Source organism: Pseudomyrmex gracilis, unplaced genomic scaffold (genome assembly GCF_002006095.1).
Source record: "Pseudomyrmex gracilis isolate BER0280 unplaced genomic scaffold, ASM200609v1 scaffold_113, whole genome shotgun sequence".
In the NCBI taxonomy this organism is placed as follows: domain Eukaryota; kingdom Metazoa; phylum Arthropoda; class Insecta; order Hymenoptera; family Formicidae; genus Pseudomyrmex; species Pseudomyrmex gracilis.
In genome coordinates, this window is record NW_018020697.1 from 365,400 (window position 1) to 387,163 (window position 21,764).

Here is a 21,764-nt window from a genome sequence, read left to right on the forward strand (position 1 = left end):
AAATATTAAAAACACTAAATTTGACGTAGTTTTTTTAATACAGAACTATATAAGTAAAGAAAAGAAAAAATAGAAATTAACGTCAAAAACATTTTAACATTGAATAGCATATATATCGAGGAGCGTTACGTGAAATTAATTCGCCAGGGATGAAGGAACACGCGTTAAACATTTGTCCCGCGGGGAATACTCTTAAAAAACTTCTGAGATGCGTGCGTATATATATGTATATATATATATATATATACATATACATATACGCAAGGGGAGGGGCCGGATGTCACGCATACATTGCGTGCATAGCAAACGCAGAGCATTACTGCGGCATCGGAGCACTTCTGGAATAATAAGCCGATCTTGAGCTTATACTACAGGAGGTCTTTTTTGAGATAAGGATTAAAGAAAGAGAAAGTTCTTGGAAGAAAGGTTCCGAAATGTTCATAATTCAATATTTTGATATTATCAAATGTTTGATTTTTGACATGCTTTGAAAATGCTAAACGCATGCTTGCTAATAGATGGCATACGTGAGTCACGTGACAGGAAAAGGAGAAAAAACAATACTAAAGTCACGTGACTTTATTTTAGTCACGTGTCTTTAAAAACCGAATTGAAATATCACGGTATACAAAACATTAAATATTAAAAAAATGAATGTTTATGGCATATAGAAAGTTTGAACAATGTTTGATGAAAGTTATTAACTTAAATTAATATTATTGTGCTCGCGCAAAGACATTTAAAACTTTCTTTTCGTGAAAGTTATTTTTACATCTCTTTATACATGTCGTTTCTCTTACAACTAATAGAATACAATTTTACTCTACCTTACCGTAAACTCACTATCTTCTATATGGTATACTTACTTCATATCCATTTAGTTGTATCTTATTATATTTACAGTAATTATATAGAATATTAAATTAACGTAATGACGTTCTGTGCAAAAAAGTTACGCAGGCCTAATTGTTGATACGTAATTAATACGCTTGGAAGAACAGTGTCGCTACTTTCGGACATTTCAATTGCTCGTGTTATCGTCGATTCCATTTAACGTAAGATTGTCTCGACAGGAAAGAAACTGAAAGTTAGTTATTATCGCGAGGATGTGGTTGCAAAAGGTGCGGATTTAATGGCGATAGGGACAGACGCCCCATGGACATTGTGGCCGAGAGGCTGCATGAGAGAAACTGTGTAGAATCCTTCGGCGCCTCACAGGCCGCGCATTTTCATATCTCGTGCGTGAGATTTCGCATTTACGGAGAACACGACGCCGGCACTTGTGCCCCGTAGCTTTGAAATCGACTCGTTTCCTCTTTCGACTGCGATTACAGCCGAGGTAATCAGCGATTCAATATCCTGGTGGATGGCAGCGACGAGAGGTGTCGCGAACTGGTTATTGAATAATTATCGCGTTATACGTCAAAATGATACCTTCGTGTTTTCTATCTTATTCTACTTTTATGTCCGCGTGCAAACTTATTTCTGTGCGTTAAAACGTAATAACATCTTTCATATTTCTTGTAAGAACGAAGACGTAATTTTGCATTGAATAATTAAAAACTGGAATAACATGGGTGTAGACAAACATCAATATATTATATGTATATAACTAAAAGATTTTAAATTTTAATAATTATATGAGTAACTAAGTGTGTCTAGTACCAATAATACACTATTAAAATGTTTTAAAACTGCAATATTTTACAGATTCTACCGAAACATTCTGAGAGATAAACACTGTATAATTTATTTTGGTAGAGAAAAGAAATTCAAAGCTGTTTTAAAACAAGGTAAGCAATTAACTTTCAATTTTTTTCTTATTTCTTTTTTATCAAGACTAATTACTGGTGGTTTACGAATGCAAGAAATATGCATAAGTACATATCTCGTGAAACTATTTGAACTCTTCTTGCTCTGGAAAGATAATGATATAAAAACTATTTCCTCATTAGTAGATCGCTAATCGTAAAAAATAGAGTGTACAGTAGTTAAGAATTTATTTTGCGATATAAATTAAAATATATTGCTGTAAGGTATCGCTCGCTCGATAAGTAACAAACACGTCTGTGAAATTCTACATGACTTTCGCCGAGCAGCAACGGAAAAGTAAATGAGCGTTTGAGTAAATAAAATCGATCAACAATAAATCGTTCAATCAAGCGACGCAATGACTTCACGGTCGTGAGCTCCGCAATTATCGTTAATTATTCTTACCAGATGGTGTGAGAGAGAGAGAGAGAGAGAAAGGGAGAGAAAAGAGGGATAGAAAGAGAGTAGTTACATAGCTCCGGTGGCAGCAATTTGTTATTACCGCGCGATATTTTATTGCCGCACCGCAATGCCGGATACTATTTCGTCTGTCGTGCGCGAGATCGAATCGAATTTCCAATCGAAAATTGAAGCACCTATGTAGTCACGCTTAAGCTTAGGTGTAATTACAAAAGGACAAGTCCTATGAACGCGCAAAGAGTCCTATGAATAAAACATCGCCGCTCTTCTCGTAACTTCAGGCATGCGCTGAATTATTGAGAAAAGGCGACGCGTTCGAGTTCACTGCGAGGTGTTTCAAGGTTCTTTGAACTTTCTCTGGAAAAACGAAATCTCTCAACGTCTTCCCGGATTCACTCTCTTACGTTAAGTTTTATGTCCGTGAAAAGTTGAAACTCTTCAAGAAGATGATGCAAAGTGCGAGAAGTGCAGATCAGTTAGCTTATATCGCGAATTCAGAATAATCTCTCTTGGCAATTGAAAAAATATTATTTACATTTGTTTATTTTCATTTATTTTCTTCTCTTACTTCCGGAGAACAAGAAACGTTACTGTTCGCCATTGCCTTCTAAAGTCAATAACACAGTAAATCTTTCATCCGTCCTTCGGAATGTGATGTATGTATTAGCCGTTATATTTCAAGTCGCTGCTGCGAGTGTTATGTAAATTTCCCGAAGACCTCGGAGCGTTCCTTCGTGTATCGCATTTTCCTTGTTTTGACACAAGGGGAAATATTTTTCTTTTCCCCGATGGCAACGCGAGCCGCGTACGCAAACGGACGCCACGAACAACTCGAGTTAAGAGGGACATGGGCGACACGACGAAGACGCGTGAGGCGAATCGGATTCTCGGCCTTCGATCTCTCTCTCTTTCTCTCTTTATCTCTTTGTATGCGTGCACGCACACGCGTGCGCGCCTGCGTGCACTTTCACCGTCGTGCACGGCGGAACTGCAAAGTAGCCTACATGCAGGGCGTTAAACTCCACCGAGGCCCGGTCGTTTTGATCTGCGCGCGAGAGGATCGAGATATCGATCCGTTGCAACAGCGAATTTTTGCTTCGCTCCTCGCGTTACCGGCTTACCGATGAGTATCGTCCTCGAGCGGTTGCGCCACCGGCGTGCTCGGGGTCATGGGAGATCGGGTCGAGTGCTTCGATCAATGAGGTTTGACGAGAACTTCATCGCTGCCGTGTTAATTGCCATTTCGGAACAGACCGGAAGAATGGAAGTATGAAAAAGGTGTACCTCACTTGTTCACGTGAAAATCTCTCGATATTGCGCGAGGTTCTTATTTGTTTGTTTGTTTGTTTTTTTTTTTAAAAGAACGTGAATGCGTTTTATTCAACGTAGAATGCGTGCCGAGTTAAATCGAATCTCTCTCGATCGATGGGAATTTAACGAGTATTATATATAAAGCGATGCTCGCGCACGCGGCGTTTAATCTTAATTCAAGCAGGTTATTGCAATCTGGAAACTGACACGTTTTGCCTATCGGCATTTTGCACAATCGCGCTCTTAATACTTCTTAATTTCGATAACGATCGCGAACAAAAACGATACGACGCCGGTTTTAAAGAGGAATATCTGATAATTTCGCGCGCGATATTAAAATTTCCGAGCGAATCGACGCAATTCTCCGGCAATTCCATATAATAAGCGAGCATAATCTACCGCGAACACACGATTCTGGTTACCTTATTCCTTCCGGCATCTATCGCACGAGGCTGAGTTCTCGCTTTTAGAATAATTACGAAATTCACTATGTATGTGAGAAATTCCACGTAGATACTCTCAAGTTAAATGTGTAAACTGTATCCTTACGCCGATACGCGGAAGTCGTTTTGGTAAACGCGTATTTCATAGAGAGATATCTGCATATCTTACGTAACAGGGGAACTCCACTTTGTAAAGCTGCCTCACCTAAAGCATTCTCGTGACTTCTTTTAAATTCCGCCACTTTCTCGACTACACACACACACGTGCGGTTGTTCATCCGCGGATCTATATTAAAAGTTAAACGATAAACTTTGACTCACGAGACACGAAATTTATTTTAACTGCTTTATAATTTGATCCAAACGCGCGCGAATAAATTATGGAAGTAATATCTCTCGCGCATTACCTCGTTGCAATAATTTCTTCTAAAGTTAAGTTCGTGAGCTGTCGCAGTTATTATCTGGATGATAAGGGTTACCAATCGTACCCGCATAATTTTGTTTGCAAATGTATACGAACAGTTTTGAAAAAGTTTACGAACAGATTTTTATTTTCATTCGGTTAATCACGCGGTTAATTATAGTTCCAATTAACATTTGCATATTTTACCGAATTCGATTGAATTAATTTCTGGTGTCATTACGGCATTTATGGGCTTTCGGACTAATTGTTGGATTTTGTGATGGAATAAAATAATAATCGCGCAAAAGTCGTGACGCCGTCTTCTTTCGAGAAGCCGACGAGGCCTCACTCTTTCGGCGTTTCGGTGCTTCAAAGATTAGTCCGGGTCGCGATCGACGATCGAGATAGATACCTATCGAGAAGACCCTCGATTGCATTCCTCGCGGTGGTTGGGATGTCAGAGCTCATCGAGATTCTCTGTCGTCGTATATACGTTGTCGGGACTTGATGTTATTGACCCAGCGACCGCGGAAAAGGTCGGTTTTATAGTTGTCAAGGTTAATCGATAGAACTGGTATTCAAATAAAAAAGACTAAATGAAGATATAACATTTAGAGACGTACATATGTATCTCTCTTCGAAAAAATTACTCAATCTCGCGCCTCTTCTCATTTATATATGTAGATTTATATAAATCGAATATAAAATTGATGTTACATGCTGTGGCCGCACATGCGCGAAATATATTTTTAAACGTGTAAATTATTACACACAGTAATTCAAATCGAAACTTTTTATACTGGTTACTTGTTTTGCATCACGTATACATATATGAATTACCAACACATTAATCGAACAGATGAGTGTAAATTTGTACATTTGTTTAAAACAAAAAAATTCGTTATCTTTATTTGTTGTTCTTGTCGTCGTTTGCTATCGCAGTTGAGTCAACTTTCATCGGAAGGTCGATGACTTCGTAAGTGGTTTGATTGATATACAACTAGATCTCTTTCGATTTTGCGTCGTGAGTGCGTATCACTCTGAGCAAACTTAGCGTAACGTGTAGAAAAAGGTGAATGAACGATAAGCGCGACTCGTTATCTGCCGCGGCGCTGCTACGAGGACGCATTTAAGACTTAATCCAATTTCCTGGATCCTCCGGGCTCTCTCGCAACACCCGCGGAGAGAGAGAGAGATCGTTTCACCGTGGCGTTTACGATGCCCGGGCATAATCGTTCTTACGGTATGTGTTGCTATAAACGTTACGCACGTGGCCGCGTAAATACAGTCATATAACCTGAGTTCGCTTTGAAGTGCACGCCGCGTACATGTGCGAGTGCGCGCGCGAGTGTTGCGTACACATTTAAAAAGGCAAACATATGTACGCAGGTGGACGCGGGGTTTCAACTTTTTCACTCGCAAACGCGCATATAGTAATATAAAGCACGTCAAATAGAAAACACAGGTGTAATTAAATAGAAAGCTCAACGCGCCGGTAACGACGCAAAGGCGTCGTCGCGAAGATAGATCACACGTTAGAGCATTAACGAAGCCGTCATTTTTAAAGCTACAATTCCCCTCACGTGTGATTATACACCAACCGCAAGCAGCAGCTTCTTCCTGCCAACGGGCGTTGTGCAAAAATCTCCTAGAACTGCGTGAGATAAATCATGTATGTAATTCGCGTTCGTAAATGTGAAGCGCGCGCGCGCGGAATATAACCGTTCTACGCGCGCGTTTCGAATATGTGTTCTGATTTTTTTTTTTCTTATTGGTTCGTTGAGAAACGACCACCTAACGCGCGCGCCCTACAAACGCCAAATGAAATATCCATTAAAGTAACACGCAGCGAGAGATGAGCTTCGCGTTACGATGTGTGCGGAATGCCATTTCTGGATAAGAAGACTCGCGTATAAAATGTCGATAGCCTCTCTCGCTAGAATATATACTATGCAAATTACGTACAAAAAAAAAAAAAGAGGAACGCGGCGTATTGGCGATTTAAATATTTGTAAATTTCCAGACCGACGAATAACAATTAGATTTTTGATATTGAAATTCAAGAAAATCATTCTGTTAATTATCGTTAGTGCGGATTTGTTTTTGTAATTTAATACGTATATATTTCTCCTAGGATTTATATCGAAGTTCTTGATTGCCGCAATTCTTCTGCCTAGAAGATTCCCTTTAGTTTTTTTCTTCCCAACCAGTTGCGCGCGCGGACGCTACTCAACAGGTCGCTCGTTAATCTGACGATCTAATGAACTGGCTTAATCAGGACATCTCACAGTTGTATTTTATTACAGTTTCTCTACATAAACGTTCTGAGGATCAACGGATCGAGTAGGTCGTGCGGATCGATCCAAGCGAAGTTTTACGGACGAACGGTAAATCACACACTTTATTCGAATCCCTCTTTTCTTCCCTGATGGTTAGACGGTAATTTTGTTCGCGACTAAAAAAAAAAAAAAAAGAAAACGAAAACGCACACGGCGAGCGCCGCGAAAAACTTACACACACACACACACACACGTGACACTCTAGATGCAAATCTCGCGCGAGTATGTTTGCCGACGCATAAAGTTGTTCATTATGATAATCGGTTTCACTCGCGCGACGGACGCACGAGTGAGTATTTCTGACCAAACAGAATTATTATTATATCAACGCGAAAACCGTGAAAGCGTCGAGACACTCAATAATAATAATCAATACACGCGACTTCTCCTCTCTAAGACCACGATTTCTGCGCTAAACCGCATCGCGAGGAGATTTGCCAGATTGGCATCGGCTGTTTCTAGCGGTACCGATCCAACTCCGTTACCGCAATTTCTTTCGGATCTCGCTCGTAGATAGGATCGCCGATTGTTATTAAAAATATCGGAAATCTCACGCTACGCGCGCGTCGCCGCCGACGACCGAAGCTCGTCTCGCTTATTCGCAATTCCTCTCCGGTTTGTAAGGAACGAAGTCTCACTTCCAAGTATGTACACGGTATTCCGCTTTCCTCTTATCGAGTTCTCTCGCTTCTCGTCGTCTCGACCGCTTATCGTCTGTTTACGTTGATCATTACCAACGGTGTCAGGGATACTTTACGCTCGGTAAATGCCCAGTCAGCACAAACTTCACGATACGTTCGCGGCGAACGTATATGTGCGAATTGCATTGTGATTTTTTGGTTGGTTAAAAACAAAATTGTTTCGATTGTATCGCGTGCACATAAGAGAGATGAAAGCGCGATGATAAGCTCATTTTTCCCCAACAACCTCATACTGGATTTTCTCACGTACAAATTATGTGTACAATAAAAAAACAATTATAAAAATACAGAGGAATCAGGGAAAAAATCGCTTGCAATATCACTGGAAGGAAGAAGACGATAAAATACCAGGAAAGTGGAATATACGAGTTACGCTCGCGTCGAAACGCGCATGTAAAACGCAATTTTCATCCGCAAATATTCATTTACATAGCGCGGAATATGCTAACGAACGTTTTATGGAAGTATTACAAGGACCGCACCGCATATACAATATATGTCGATGACACGTTGCGTTTATTCATGACTACGGAGGATACTCTTTTTTTTTTTTTTTTTCTGCATAAAACTCCTATGAAAATAACCGACGGTACGAAAATGCCTTTAATATTCAGTTAAGAAAAGGCGATTAAAATTCTAATAACACGAAAATTGATAAAGTCTCGCGCAAATTGCCTTGTATGCCGATGTCGTGCGCGCGGACGTACGTGGTGTTTTCATCAAGGAGGTGGGGGAGGTGAGGATCTCAAGAAGAGAGAGGAAGCTCGCGTTTTAAACGGAGCTTGAACGTTGATGATATTAAATGGCATTGAGATCCCGTCAAGGCTCAGGCGCGTCCGCGCGCGAAAAGATCATTGTTCGCGGCAAAAAGAAGAGAATCCGCGCCGTCGTCGTCGATCTAGGCCGTTAATTATCGTCGATGAGCCATTAACGGCGCTGTTATCGTTTACGGGCATACCGCTTAATGAGATTTCCCTTCCAGTTTCTCTCTCCTATCGACGACGATCGCGCGTCGGTTAACGTGCGCGCGCGCGTTTGCCGCAGCAGCGAAGACACAAGCGCAGTAAAACGAGGCGCGTTCGTCTTGCTTTACGACTTTTCCAGGACATCGTAGAAAAAGATATGGGGCCGGCGCTTGATGACGGGCCCACGGCGCGAGTATTTGCAATTCAGATCGTCTATAAATTTCATATCATATAATTCATATGAGAAAAGAGGGAGAAACTGACGGTAACGCGCCTCGGACATGAGCGCGGGGTGTACACAGAGTGTTCGGTAATGAGAGCGGCCTCTCGTATTTCACAAACGACGTGGATTTGACAATTTCATTTATTTGATACACCTCGAGATACGCGAACCTGTTCAGTTTGAATCGCGTGTGTAAAAATAATCGCGCGCCTCAATGAATAAACGACCGATTCCGGCATAAGCTACGGTTGATTTATCGCCAAACACCTTGTAGAAGTTTATCGGCGCGCGTAAGTAAATAAGAGCAACCGGCTCGGCGGCGGCGGCGGCGGCAACGGATGTTGTACGGAACGTATAACAGTATACTTTTCACATAATGACCAGCTGGATCGATGAGAAATGCACTTTAATACAATGTTGTCGGCCGATAAATCGCTCGGCGTTAATTTTTCATCGTTGCGCCGCCGATATGCGCGCGATTATCCTCGAGATGCGAGTTAGTGTTAAAGAAAGGTCCGGCGGAGGGGATTGTCGGTTTCTCTCTCTTGTAAGTTTCCTTGTACGTACGTATTATACCTGCGTAAATGAATGCGCGCGCACTTATCGTCGTTGTCGTCGTTGTTCTCGTAGTCGTCGTTTTCACGAAGTCTGGGAGAGAGCTTTCACCTCTGGATGGAAAGCTAGCCGACGGCCAAGGTGGCCGTCCGGATATCGACGTCGGCGGTCTGCGCGCGGTGTGTACAGTGGGTCAGAAAAATTCGCGCGAGTCTTTAAATGGGCTTTTACTTCCTTTAAGGTCGTAGCCTCTCGTCGAAAGTCGGCTGAGAGCGGCGGCGCCGAGAGTGTGCGATCGCGCACCGTCTATACGGTAATAGAGAAAATGATCCGAGCAATTGTTCCGATCGAAACGAAAATCCCTTCCGCATCTCTTCTCTTTCTCTCAGAGCTTTAAACTCCGGGACTCTCCTCGGCGTGGATTGTTATTATACATTGTCACGATCATCTCTTTTCTCTCGTAACGATGAACGACGCGTAAGACGTGAGAGCACGAATGCATCGCCGAAGATACCAATACTAGAGAGATGAGTAACAGAGAGAAGCGGTTTTAACGTGTAATTAGCGTTGGGAAGTTATTAACATCGCGAACGCGCGCGTTGTTACATCTATAAGCTCACTTGGTAACGGGATAAAAAAATACGGCGTGCGCACGGTACGTTACGCATGTGCTGTCGTCACGAGTTACTGATGCCAAAGTAGCGATTTACGTGTACAGTGTAGATACATGTATACACACACACACACGTATGCACATTCATTACACACGGTGTAATGAATAAGCGAAGATAATTACACGTGTTGATAGCACGTGCACTAAAATGCGAGTAGAAGAGGTGAATTTGCAATTTCGATATATTACCATGCAAATTGGAGAACAGACGTCTTTCCTGTTACAGGAAAATTTCATGTATCTTTGAATTAATTGAGGAATTTGTCTTTTTTATCTAGTGTGAGTGTTGCAGACCTTGAATCACATACTATCCTGCGCGTTTCGATACATAAAATATCAATTTTTTTCTGCCGTAAAACGCGAACATCTGCGCAACTTGGCGCAACTTGGTAAGAACGAGAAAACGCGCAGAACCGACTCGCGCGGCGTGCGAAAACGAGTTACATACCGAATTCGCCACGCGCGCGACCTCAGTAAGGCCGTCTAGCCCGACCTTCGCGCAAAAGTGTCATCCCTCGAGCGGCGCGTACCTGCGCGTCGAGAACGCGCGCGAGGAGACACGCGTGATAAAGTACGCGCGAAATTCGCGCGCAGCTGCGCGTTCCAGGGAAGTGCGCGTAAGCGCGCCTCCTCTCGTCTCTTTAAAAGCAAATGCGTGCCGACGCTTTGCGCGATTTCAACGCTTCGCACAACGCACTCGCGCGTATAAAAGCACGTGACGCGCGCGCGGATTATAACGCCGTTTGCATTTACATACGTGTTATCCGCGCTCCTGCGGCCGCCGCGCGCCGGTGTAACCAAGATTGAATTCCCATACCTAAAGAGTGCGCTCGATAAGGATAACGACGACGCACAAGCTCGGCGTTCACGCCGTAAATATATCGCCCGGACGCGAGATAAATGCGTTAAAAGGCAAAGCGATCCGTGACGCGTTGTGTGCGCGCGCGCACCTATTTTAGGAAAATGCGTTTCCGCTACGCACACGCGGCAGGAGCGCACAAAGAGAATTAAATGCGCGAATGACGAAGATTCTTTGTGCGCTTCGAATTCCTCGAATTGGATAAAAATAAGATTAATCACACGCGTACGCAGAGATCATTAGTTCCAGATCTCTGCGCCGCGACGATCGAGAATAGAAAAAGTATTACGCGAAGAAAATCTGTCTTCTTTTCGCGAGTTAATTAATTCACGCGAGAAGAAAATCAGTGTGAAAAAAACTTCTCGAAAATCTCGAATTCAATGAGATTCTATGTGGTCGAGAGAGAAAAGGTAAGCGCGTCACGAAGGATCTGGATCTTCGGAGGTCCTTTCGCCCACGCGCGTTCCTGCGTTCAAAAGACGACGACGTGTCTTGTTCGTCTCCGAGGAACAAACTGAGAATGCAGCGGGTGTGTGGAAGAGAGACTCGAATGACCGGTACATGAGTCAGACTGAAAAACTCTCGCGTATGGGTGCCGAGGCAGCAGGAGAAATCCTCGGCAGGACATTGCACCGAAAGACATTCTTCGATCTACCGTCCAAATTTGGAGATACGTTTGCCTGCGAAGATTGAGCGCATCCCTTCAAAATATTCAAATCAAGCTTAGCCAAACAAGTCTACAAATTGATGTTCTTTATGTTACCTGTCGAGGCGCGCGTCGGCGGTTGATATATTTTACGGTATAAATTTTAAGTCTTTCTCTCTCGTTAAAAAAAATGCATGTATCTATATATATTACCAGTTCGTGGAATACTACGTAAAAAGAAACATGTAGTGTAAAATAATTTAAGGTTTTACGTAGACAAATTTATAAGGAGAGTATCGGGTTTATATTTGAAGTAAAAGTTATGAGCGGCAATATGTTGCGTAATGAGAACTTACTATCTTGAAGTGTCCACATCAAAGAGGAGAACATTGTTTCTTCATATCTTCTTTATTCATTAGAAAATTGCGCATTGCACAAGATTCGAAACGGTGACAAGATTCATGCAAATAACAATCGGTAAATGTTTCCCGTTGCGCAAGTTCATATTTAAAGAGCCGCGTGTTTACAGCACGAGTTATCTTGAGAAAATGAATTACAGCAATTAAGAGACAACGTGAAACCCAACGCGCGCGCTAAACGAGCCGTGGTTCCCTAATTCGTGCAATTGGTGGTCTAATTTTTGTCGTTGTTAAATTTACAACTGGAACGTTAAACGCATCAGAAATCAATTTTAAAACGTTTTGATTAGAAATAATAAATTGTTGGTTTTTAATAATAAATGCTTTTAGTAAAAATGACAAATTTGTAAATAATTATCTCGCAGTGCGTATCACGACATATGATACACGTGTGTATACACACACACACACACGTCATTCGTTCTATATTTCTGTTACGGTGTTGTTTCAGTTATGTCTACGATATTGCCACACGAACACTCCCATAAAGGACCTTCGCAGGGTCCTTTACCACACCAATTTGCTGTACCGTTAAACCCGCGATCGTTACTCGCAGTCCGCGCCTCGTATCGTCTCGGTGTTTCGAAGCATCTTTTTCCGTGCTTTAAAGACTCGCACGCAATGCGGAAATGCACGCTCGAGGGAGGTTTGCACGTCGTTAGCACACTTTTGCGCCGTCGGTCGGTTTCATTTGAGGCGCCATTCCGCCGCGCGCCTGCAGTAATCTGAAATCTGCGGAAGATGTAACCGCCTCTATCGTCTCGAACGTTAAATCCTTTCATTCTTGATTGATTTATATGGACCTGTCGTGCTCGCGAGACCAGAAAGAAATATTTTTACGTTAGAAAGTCACCACTCGCGTTTTTTTATTCGCATTACGTCAGTCTTAAATAAGTCCGATTGGTTTATTAGCTTCTTTGTCTCGAAGTGACTTTTGGTTTCAATCGGGTTAATCACATCGTTCACGTCAATTATATACATTTAACATGACAAATGATAAAGTTAACCCTTCGCGGACAGACATTCCCAGACCGACTCAAAAATTGCGCGTCGATGTTTCTAGTAAAACTTAGTTTTTTTTTCTTTAACGTTTATATCTTCAAAACTATTAGAGATTTTTTCAATTTGTTTTTTTTTATTGACGCAAAATCGTATAAACTTTTGATTAAAAAAAAAAAACAAAACTGAAAACATGTTGATTTTTTGTGAAGAATTTTAAAGTCTGTGGGTTTCCTAAACCCAGTCTGTCTGACTCGTAGGTCATTTTTGAGATCTGTCCGCGAAAAATTAAAATACATATTGTATATTTCAAAATGAAAATAACCCGCACTATGTGCAAAATTTGCGTCACTGCATCGTGTAGTAATCGAGAGGGAACGATAAGGAAGTTCGCCGTAGGATGTGGAAAATTATCGATGCACGGATTAACGCGGAAACGCGCCAATCCGTGTCCGGTGTGCGCACCGCACGCGGTAGCGCGGCGCTGCTGCACATCGGCGCAACACACCAAGGCGATAATGAAATCTAAATTGCAAATTATGACGGGACATAACTCGCGCTCGTTATCCCGGTGCGCGTTATGCCCCATTGTCGCGCTGCGCGCGTTCTCCGTCCGTTCGGTGGCATGCGGATGCCTGTTTGCGCGCGCACCCATGGGCTTTAATGCCCATTTGAATCTCTGCCGTTCAGTGTACACGCCAAACCGACCGATGCAATATGCTGCGGACCGTTAAGAGCCGCGACCTCTTGAGATTCGCGCGAAAAAAAAAAAAAATGGAAGAACTGGGAGCTCACCGGGAGTTCCGTTCGGAGTTCGTTTTCAGGAACCTTCTTGATCGGATAAAAAAATCGCAGGAAATCCTTTCTCGCTTGCATTTATTAGTTATTTTGGTTAAAAACTTCTTCCAGATTACATAAGTTCGTGTTATATCTGCGGTTTTGTAATTTATTTCGGTCTATCTTGGGATCTATAGTCATCTTTTATGAAAAACCTTCAGAAAAATTCTGTAGAATTTAAAATACGTTTTCACGCGGCGTTGCGTCGTCGCAGTAGCGCGCACAGTTGACGGCACAGGAAAAGAGGAAATGTATCGTTGCGAGCACGCGGAAACGTAATGCGCGAGGTCAAGGTTCACAGCGAGAGAAAGAGAGACCGGACCTCGCCTTTACGCGGAAAATTGGCCACAGGTTGGTCTCTTGCAGCTAGTGTTTTGCACCAGGGAGGGAAATTAAGATCTCTTATCTAAACGCGCGTAAAGCGCGAGTTTCTATCTATCAAAGTGCGCGCGGTTTCGCAATTAAGCACGGACGCGCGCGCGGACCGAAAAAATATCACAAAGAAATTAACGTTGGTACGCGGCAGATAAAGATGTTGCGCGTTTCCGCACGTCCGCTTTGTTAGATTTTCGCGGCGAGATTATATACCGCGCGGTGGTGTGTGCAACGCAATAATTTACCGAATAACCCTATTGACTTCGGGAACGTGCGCGGTCACGATGAAGATCTTCCGATTTTCTCCCCCGGAAAAAAATTCGTTTGAATGAAGTAACGACACATCCTTGCGCGGCGGAAACGATTAGAATCTACTCGTTGTCGTAATCTACGTGTGTAAGAGGAACGAACACATCGGCGAATATAATAATTGAAACATTAATCTTTGTCTGCGTGTGCGTACACCAGATACAATAGCTATATATTAACTTATAGCTGTATTCACACATTAGAAAAATAGTTTCAACGGAGTTGGAAGAGAAGATGGGATGATACTTGGGATTTGATTACAAGTGGAAAAAGTTAAGTGTGATATTGGACACACACTAGAAAAAATTCTAAATAGAAAAAATACTACGAGTCGTAATTATTTTTCCCGAGTACTTTTGCTTCCCCCTTCTTCCCATCCAGACGGATAACTGAACAACGATTTTAGAGAATCGTGACCAGACGCGAAAGGAAACAATTCGCCGTAGCACCGAATCGAACACGCGGAACATTGCGCACGAGGTCAAAGTTTTACATCGAGGGAATCATCTTGCGAGTACAACTTGATGGAGAGGTAATGAGGTAGATTGTAAAAGAGATAAATGAGGGCCTTTTACCATCTATATATGCGTATAAATAAATAATCATGTCGATAATAATGTGCGGTAGGGTCCGATGTGCAAACACATAAAACTCAACCTGTTTTACAGTTGCATCGATGATGCGTAACGCGAGTCGGCGGAATAATGACGATAGATCGATAGATCACGCGATGGAACATAATGTTCGCGCACGTTAAATAAAAAAAAACACACGCGCCGTCAATACATACGTACCTATACTCGCAATAAAGTGCGTAGTTACGGAATAATCATGCCTGGCGCTCGAAGAATGCGCGTAGCGCACGCGGAAATGGTTGCGCGAGGTCAGGACTCCGGGACGCCGGACTTGCGCGCGCGCGTTAAGAATAATAGCTTCGCTTGTTAATCCGCATCGAGCGGAATTGTCAAGAAAAGAGAAGTTTTGCAAAGTCTTAATATAAATCGCACTGATTGTTTTATTAAACCGATTGAGAAAATACGCGTCACAGATTGAATAAAATATTCGCGCGCGCGCGCGAAATAAAAAGAAGGACAGAGAGAAACGACACGCTCAAAAGAACGGAGCGGTTTGCATCACGCCGCGAAACGGCGATTAATTCTGGCGTTGGAAAAGACTCGACGACGCACGAAGAGATTGTTCGTTATCAATCAAGGCGAAAGCGTAAACGTAAGAAGAGAAATTGACGAAGATAATGAATGTACTTCGGCAGGTTAAATTGAGTCGGCGCGTTCCTCGCATTGCAAAACAAAAGTCTCGCCGAAGCGCAGCGCGCGCTCTCGCGCACTTTACTCCCCTCCTTCTACACCTATTGTCGAGTCATTTATTAATATCTCTCTTCTCCCCATCATTGACCTCTCCATTAACCCGGTTTACGCAAGCAACGGGCATCGGCGAGACCGCGGCGGGGTTCGCGCGCGAGTTATTAGACCGCTCTCGAGCAGCGAATCGTTATATCGTCGTCCGATCGAACGCCTTGCAACGGGGCATTTCCTGGCGGGCGCGCGCGCGCACAACTTTCACGAAGAAACGATCTCGTTCGCGGCCTTAACTCTCGATCACATACCTACCTTGTTAAACACGACGATTCGAGAACGACCGCCGAACACGTTACGCTATGCGCGCGCGCAGATGCTGTAAATCGTATTACTTTTTCTCTCTTGTCTTCCTTTCTCGCGCAACTGATTTTCTGTCGCTCCGCAGCAATTTTATCTTAGTTACGAGCCTTGCAGACTTCACGTTGAGCCCATTCTAGATCTTCGTGCCGATCTTTATTTTACGTTTTTTTTTAAATATAGATACGTTTATGTTTTATATGAGCTTTTGCGCAACCTGTTTTACATCTTTACATACGTCATTATCTCGTTTAATTAGAAACTATAGTTGGATATATTTTTCGAAATTTATTATTGCATTTTACAATGTGACATTTTCATATGTTGTTTAAATTACGTACAAAGTGAAACATTTATTATTTTAGTCGCGCGTTTTATTCTCACTATTCTTTAGCTCTCGCCGTGATAGTTGACTCACTTCGTTCCCACCCACTAATTACGGATTATAATTACGCAAACCGCTGCCGCAGTCTTCGTGACTGTATAACTCACTGTATCTCCGCTCGGATTTTCTTTAAGATAATTATAGAGTGTATATGTACGTCGACTTTATCTAAACTATGTCGAATCATTATTAGCGCTGGAAAACGCGAGTTCTCCTCTACTCGTTTCGCAAGTTTTAACTCGCGAAAAGGTTTGCCACCGCGATTGCATCAGCTTTTCCCAGAATTTGCGAATCTCCGACTCTTCCGGTGTGATAGCTTATCAATTTGCGTGTAATTGCGCCTGTCTACACACGTCCTTGGCGATAACGCGGCGTATCGCGGTTGGAGGATCCTTGATTTGAGAAAAAATCAAATCGCGGGTCCTCGGCCACTTCCTCCGCTTCACTTCCTGACCGATCTGTGTCTTTTGTACATACAATCTTGTGCTGAAATTGCGGCGCAATCCGCAGTCGTTAATTTCCTGCTGGAGAAACCGCGCGCGGCTGCGCTCGGAACTCGAAGAGATCAAAGGATAATATTTCTCACACCGTCCGACAGTATAATCGGCACGCAACGTTTCGCCAGATCACGGTGTACGTGTGTGTGCGTGCATATGTTTTTATGCACGCGTGTATACGCGCGCAACAATTGCGCGCCAAGTATTTTTTTTTCTTTTTTTTCCACCGCGATGCATATTTTATACACAAACTCGCGTCTGTTGCACATTTTGCGCGCGGGCGCGTTTTACGTGCGAGAAAATCACGTCGAGATTTGCGCGGCACACTTCGGGTTTCGTCGAGTTTCAGCCACTTTCCCATCGCGCGCTGAAACACTCAGATTCGCGCGCGGAGCGAAGCGGAAGGGAACGCGCGTCGATTGAAGTATCCGCGCGCGCAAATCGTTTCCGAGGCGCGGCCTCGGCCTCGGTCACGGAAGAAGATTTCCCTCTCACGTTTCCTTCCTCCGGTGCCCGAGACACAATAAGATGTCAAAATAAAAAATAGAAGACAAAACGCTTCGGATGCCGTGACGCAAAGACTGCGACGAAAGACTTCGGTTTTTATTACGATATTGACATTTGAAGAAAAAATTCTTGACAATTTTTTATATTTGCCTAAATTACGTGTCGTACGTAAAATGTGTGTAGAGTAAATACGAGGAAGCCTTCGCGGAGACGCGTTTTTACGATGCTTCGAACGTGCAAAAAGATTTCTTGATCGTCAAGCTATTTTTTCGACACAAAGCTCTTTTGTATTTTATCTTAAATTTACATATTTGTCTGCGTAAAAACTTTTTCTCTTTTTTTTTTTTTTTTTATCTCTTTGGAGAGAATAATTTTATTCGCGAGTATACACTTTTGCTCTCTGTGTCTTCGCTTCGAGGAAGAAAACCTGCGCGAACCAACGCATGCGTAGAGATATTAGACGGGAAAAAGAAAAATTTGTTATTTTGATTTAAAGCATTTGCACGTTGCGTGATGCGAACAAGTTACGAGTTAATCAGCCATTGGCGCCGAACGTTTCCGCTCCGGAGTCGTGTGAATGGGTTTCCTCATATGTGTCTCAATGTTTGTCGTTTCTCTGAACGAGTGTCACCGAGAGCTTGCCTTGCTGTTGCCCACGCGTTTATATGAGCGTTTCGACTGCGCTACTGTGCAGATCTAATCTTTGCCAAGGCCGCGCGGCGATACAGAATTCCGGACGTTACATTACGGCGGTCGCGCATCAGTAAATAGACGTCGCATCTCATTAAGCGCAATCAAAAACCGAACGTTCTGGTTATAGCTCGAATAAATTTTTTTTTTTCGCGCAATAAACGCGCGTTTGTAGAGAGAAAACTGACAAACTGTACTTACATCAACTTCAAAATAATGCACTTATGAAAAAAAACTCCAAAGCAAAAAAAAAAAAAAAAATACGTGTAACTATCATCGAAACTAACAGTTCGTCTTTTATGTTGGTTTTTTTCTTTGTTATGCTGCTGACGAAGTACACGATGTCATCGTAAGTCTGTCGGTTTCGAGACACACTCGGCTTCTCTTTCGATTACGGTCTTGTCTCTGTGAGCCAGTTTTATGTTTCTATACGACTTGTGACTCATTGTTCATCTAAGACAAAAGCGACGAAACGACGGTGACTCCGTGTGGAAAAACAGAGCAGTGTCTCGTGCTGAACTTTGTTCGCGATTATAATGAAACTTTCTTTTGAAAAATAAGAAGGTAAACGTCAACAAACGGAACTGCATTTAATTAGTTTAATTGCGTCCAGTTAAAAAAAAAAGAGCATGCATTTATGTCTCATTAAGGAACGAGTTGTAAGATCGTTGTTTTATTATTAGACGTCACTTAGAAGACATGAAGAATACACGCGGGAAAGAACATTAAGACGTTAAATGACAGAAGAGAACAAAAGACAGAAATAATTATTTTATTCGCACGTATACACAGGTAATTAACGACGTGGCGTTTATACAACAAAACAAAAACAACGTGCATACTTTTTATATAAAATCATCAGAAAATTATCTAATCTTGTATGTACATATTTTTGTCAGACTGCTAGATTATTTTCTCGACAAAATGTCAAGGTACACGTCATCTACGTGAAGATTTGTCGGTGTTTTAGAAAAATATCTCGTTCCCCGACGCGCAGCTCCGTGTCCGAGAGAAGAAGTGTAAATTCTGTCACTTCGAGAAAATTGAAAAGAGCATCGCGCGAGGAGTCGCCGCCCCGCGTTGTGATTTCGCGATAACTGTTATTTATCGCAGGCGGGAGGAGGCATGTCTCTGCGATTCCTCGGAGAGAATTCCAAAGACGGTCAGTGTGAGATGACGTCCGAGCGACTGCACACAAAATGTTTGAAAAAAAAAAAACAAACAAAAAAACAAAAAAAAAACAAAAATCATCCTGTTTAATCGACAACGATCGTAATGGCTCCGACGAATGTGATCGGGAGGGAATCTTACGTAGCTATTTATTCCCCGTTACGTCGTTACGAGAAAGAAAGAGAGAAAGATAGATAAACGCGCTGCGGCAGAGAGTTCGTCGCCGTAATCACGGACGCGAATCACGGAGCGCGCGCTTTTGCCTAAAGCGGCAAAAACGTGGGAAAAAGTACGACCGGAACGCGGGAGTGACGCGATTCTTCGCGATAGCGGATATTTATTTCGCCCCTGCACCTGTCGCGAGCCTTGAAACTTAAAACGCGCGCGGAGAAAGCGCGCGATCTACCCGAGAAGAGAGTACCCGCGTACGGTGACTCGGAAATTGCGATCGTATTTTTTTGCGTGAAATAGATACATACATACTTTTGAGACGTACGATTGTCGTTTTATTCAGTGATTGAACACTGAATGAAACCCGAAGAGTTACGTAAATAAAACAAAAAACTCTCAACTATCATCTCGGTCTATTTGTGCAAATTATACGCGCTCGTATTTTAATCAATCAAATTACGATAAATAGAGAGGAACAATTCAAGTTGCGTGCGCAGTTCGTATAAATATCGCAGCGTGCAATTCTCGACTCGATCGTATTTTCTTCGAAACAAACGATACTTCTGCGGCTTCTCGGCTTACACGACTGCTACGCTATACATGTCATTACAGACAATCCACTCGAGGTTACGTTCTTCTTTATATATACTTCACTAATACGAATCACGTGTACTTATGTCAGAATATTACCGATCATCTCACGTAATTACGTTGCGCGCGATTCATTCGCCGTATTCAATAGCAGGCTATCGCACACACATGCACACATGCACGCACGCATCTTTTGCGCACACAGAGGAATCATCTCATGCTCGTATGAGTCACTAGGCGACAAAGCAGTTTTACGTTACACGTGCGCTGAAGAGTGCAAAATGGACGTCATCGTATAGTTGCATTATCTCTTTCTCTCTCTTTCTCGCGTCAATATGAGAATAGACGTAGCTCGTTACGGTTGTCCTGTACACAGAGACCGCGAGTTCCGTAATTACATAAACTTTTCCGGCTACGTGTCGGCTATCTTAATCGTAATCAAGAAAAGACAGAACTGAAAGATGAAGAATGACATACGAAAAATGTGTTTGAACAAGCGGCGCTGTGGCTGTGCAACGTCGGAGAATCACAAATTATTCTTCGCGGCGCGTAATTCAGTTTCTCATAAGCGCTGTCGCCGGGAAAAAAGAAGCGCGAAAGGGATGCAATCGGGGGTATCAGGTGATTCGCGCTAATTACGTGTTCGCTTAATAATTACGACACACGCGGCGTGCTCTCGCGCGAGCGCGCGCGCGCACACAGAGTCCCGGCACGATTAATCAAGCCCCTCGTTTCGCCGTATATAGTAACAGGAATAATTGAAGTTTTGACGAGTTCTCACTCTAATGATATCGTTCGAGTAATAAGAAACGCCGCGCCGCGCGCACGCGGATTCACGCCCTGCTCCACCTCCGATGTCCTTGAGGATGAAAGGGCGAATCCGGCGCGTGGATCGATGATCGTTAATTACTTCGAGGAGCCTTGGCGGAGACGCCAAGTGGCGAAGGGGAGGTAAATTGTTGTGTTTGATACAAAATGTTTGTCCCACATAGGAGGAATTTTAAAACTGCGCGCCATCGAGTTTCGCGTGAGTGACGGGATAATTTTCGGATCTGAAGAGGTTTGCAAAAAAACATTAATTAAAATGATATTTATATTCTCTGATGCGCTCGAGATCCAATTTGCGGGGTTTTAAAAATATCGAGATGTGAAAATTTCATACGCGTATTCTTTTCTGGAAAAATATCAAGTTTTTAATGTATAGAATGCGTTTTATTTTGTTCTAAATATTACGCGACGTTCACGATGAAACAATGAAATTTGTATAATAATCGCACAACGTTACGATATAAAAATTCGCCCAAATGTCCATTGCTGTGTCGCGTACATAACAAATCAACTACGTCCTACTTATATTCTCGTTTGCTATTCAAAACGGTTTTCCATTTTCGCGTTTACTATTTGAATTAACATAAGTGACTTGATAAGAGTCAGAAAATTGTATCGTTAGCAATTATATGCCGAGTTTCCGCACGATTAAACTCTCGTTCACCGTCTTTGACATTTACCGTCATATATACGTGAGATTATTAACCGCGAAGTAACCAAACCAGTAACTGTACTATTAATTGATCGACGCTTAGAAACCGGAATTTATTCCGGAATCCGGAGTAAGAATCAACTTTTATTACTATGACCGTGACCGTTACGGAAGGGCATGTTTCATCAATCACACTTGAGTGTGTTTAGAGTTGCAATCTTACGTTTAAAAAAAGAGTTATATCATACTATATAGATATTTTTACAGAAAATTTAATTGTAACGCTAATGATTTGTACGCAAATCTGAGCC

At 42.6% G+C, this 21,764-nt stretch overlaps 1 protein-coding gene across 2 annotated transcripts in view; it reads left to right on the forward strand.

Annotated features, from left to right (window-relative positions):
- Positions 1-21,764, forward strand: part of LOC109856291 (rho GTPase-activating protein 20-like) — a 175,965-nt gene that overhangs the window by 64,399 nt on the left and 89,802 nt on the right. The gene's annotated exons all lie outside the window — the stretch shown is intronic.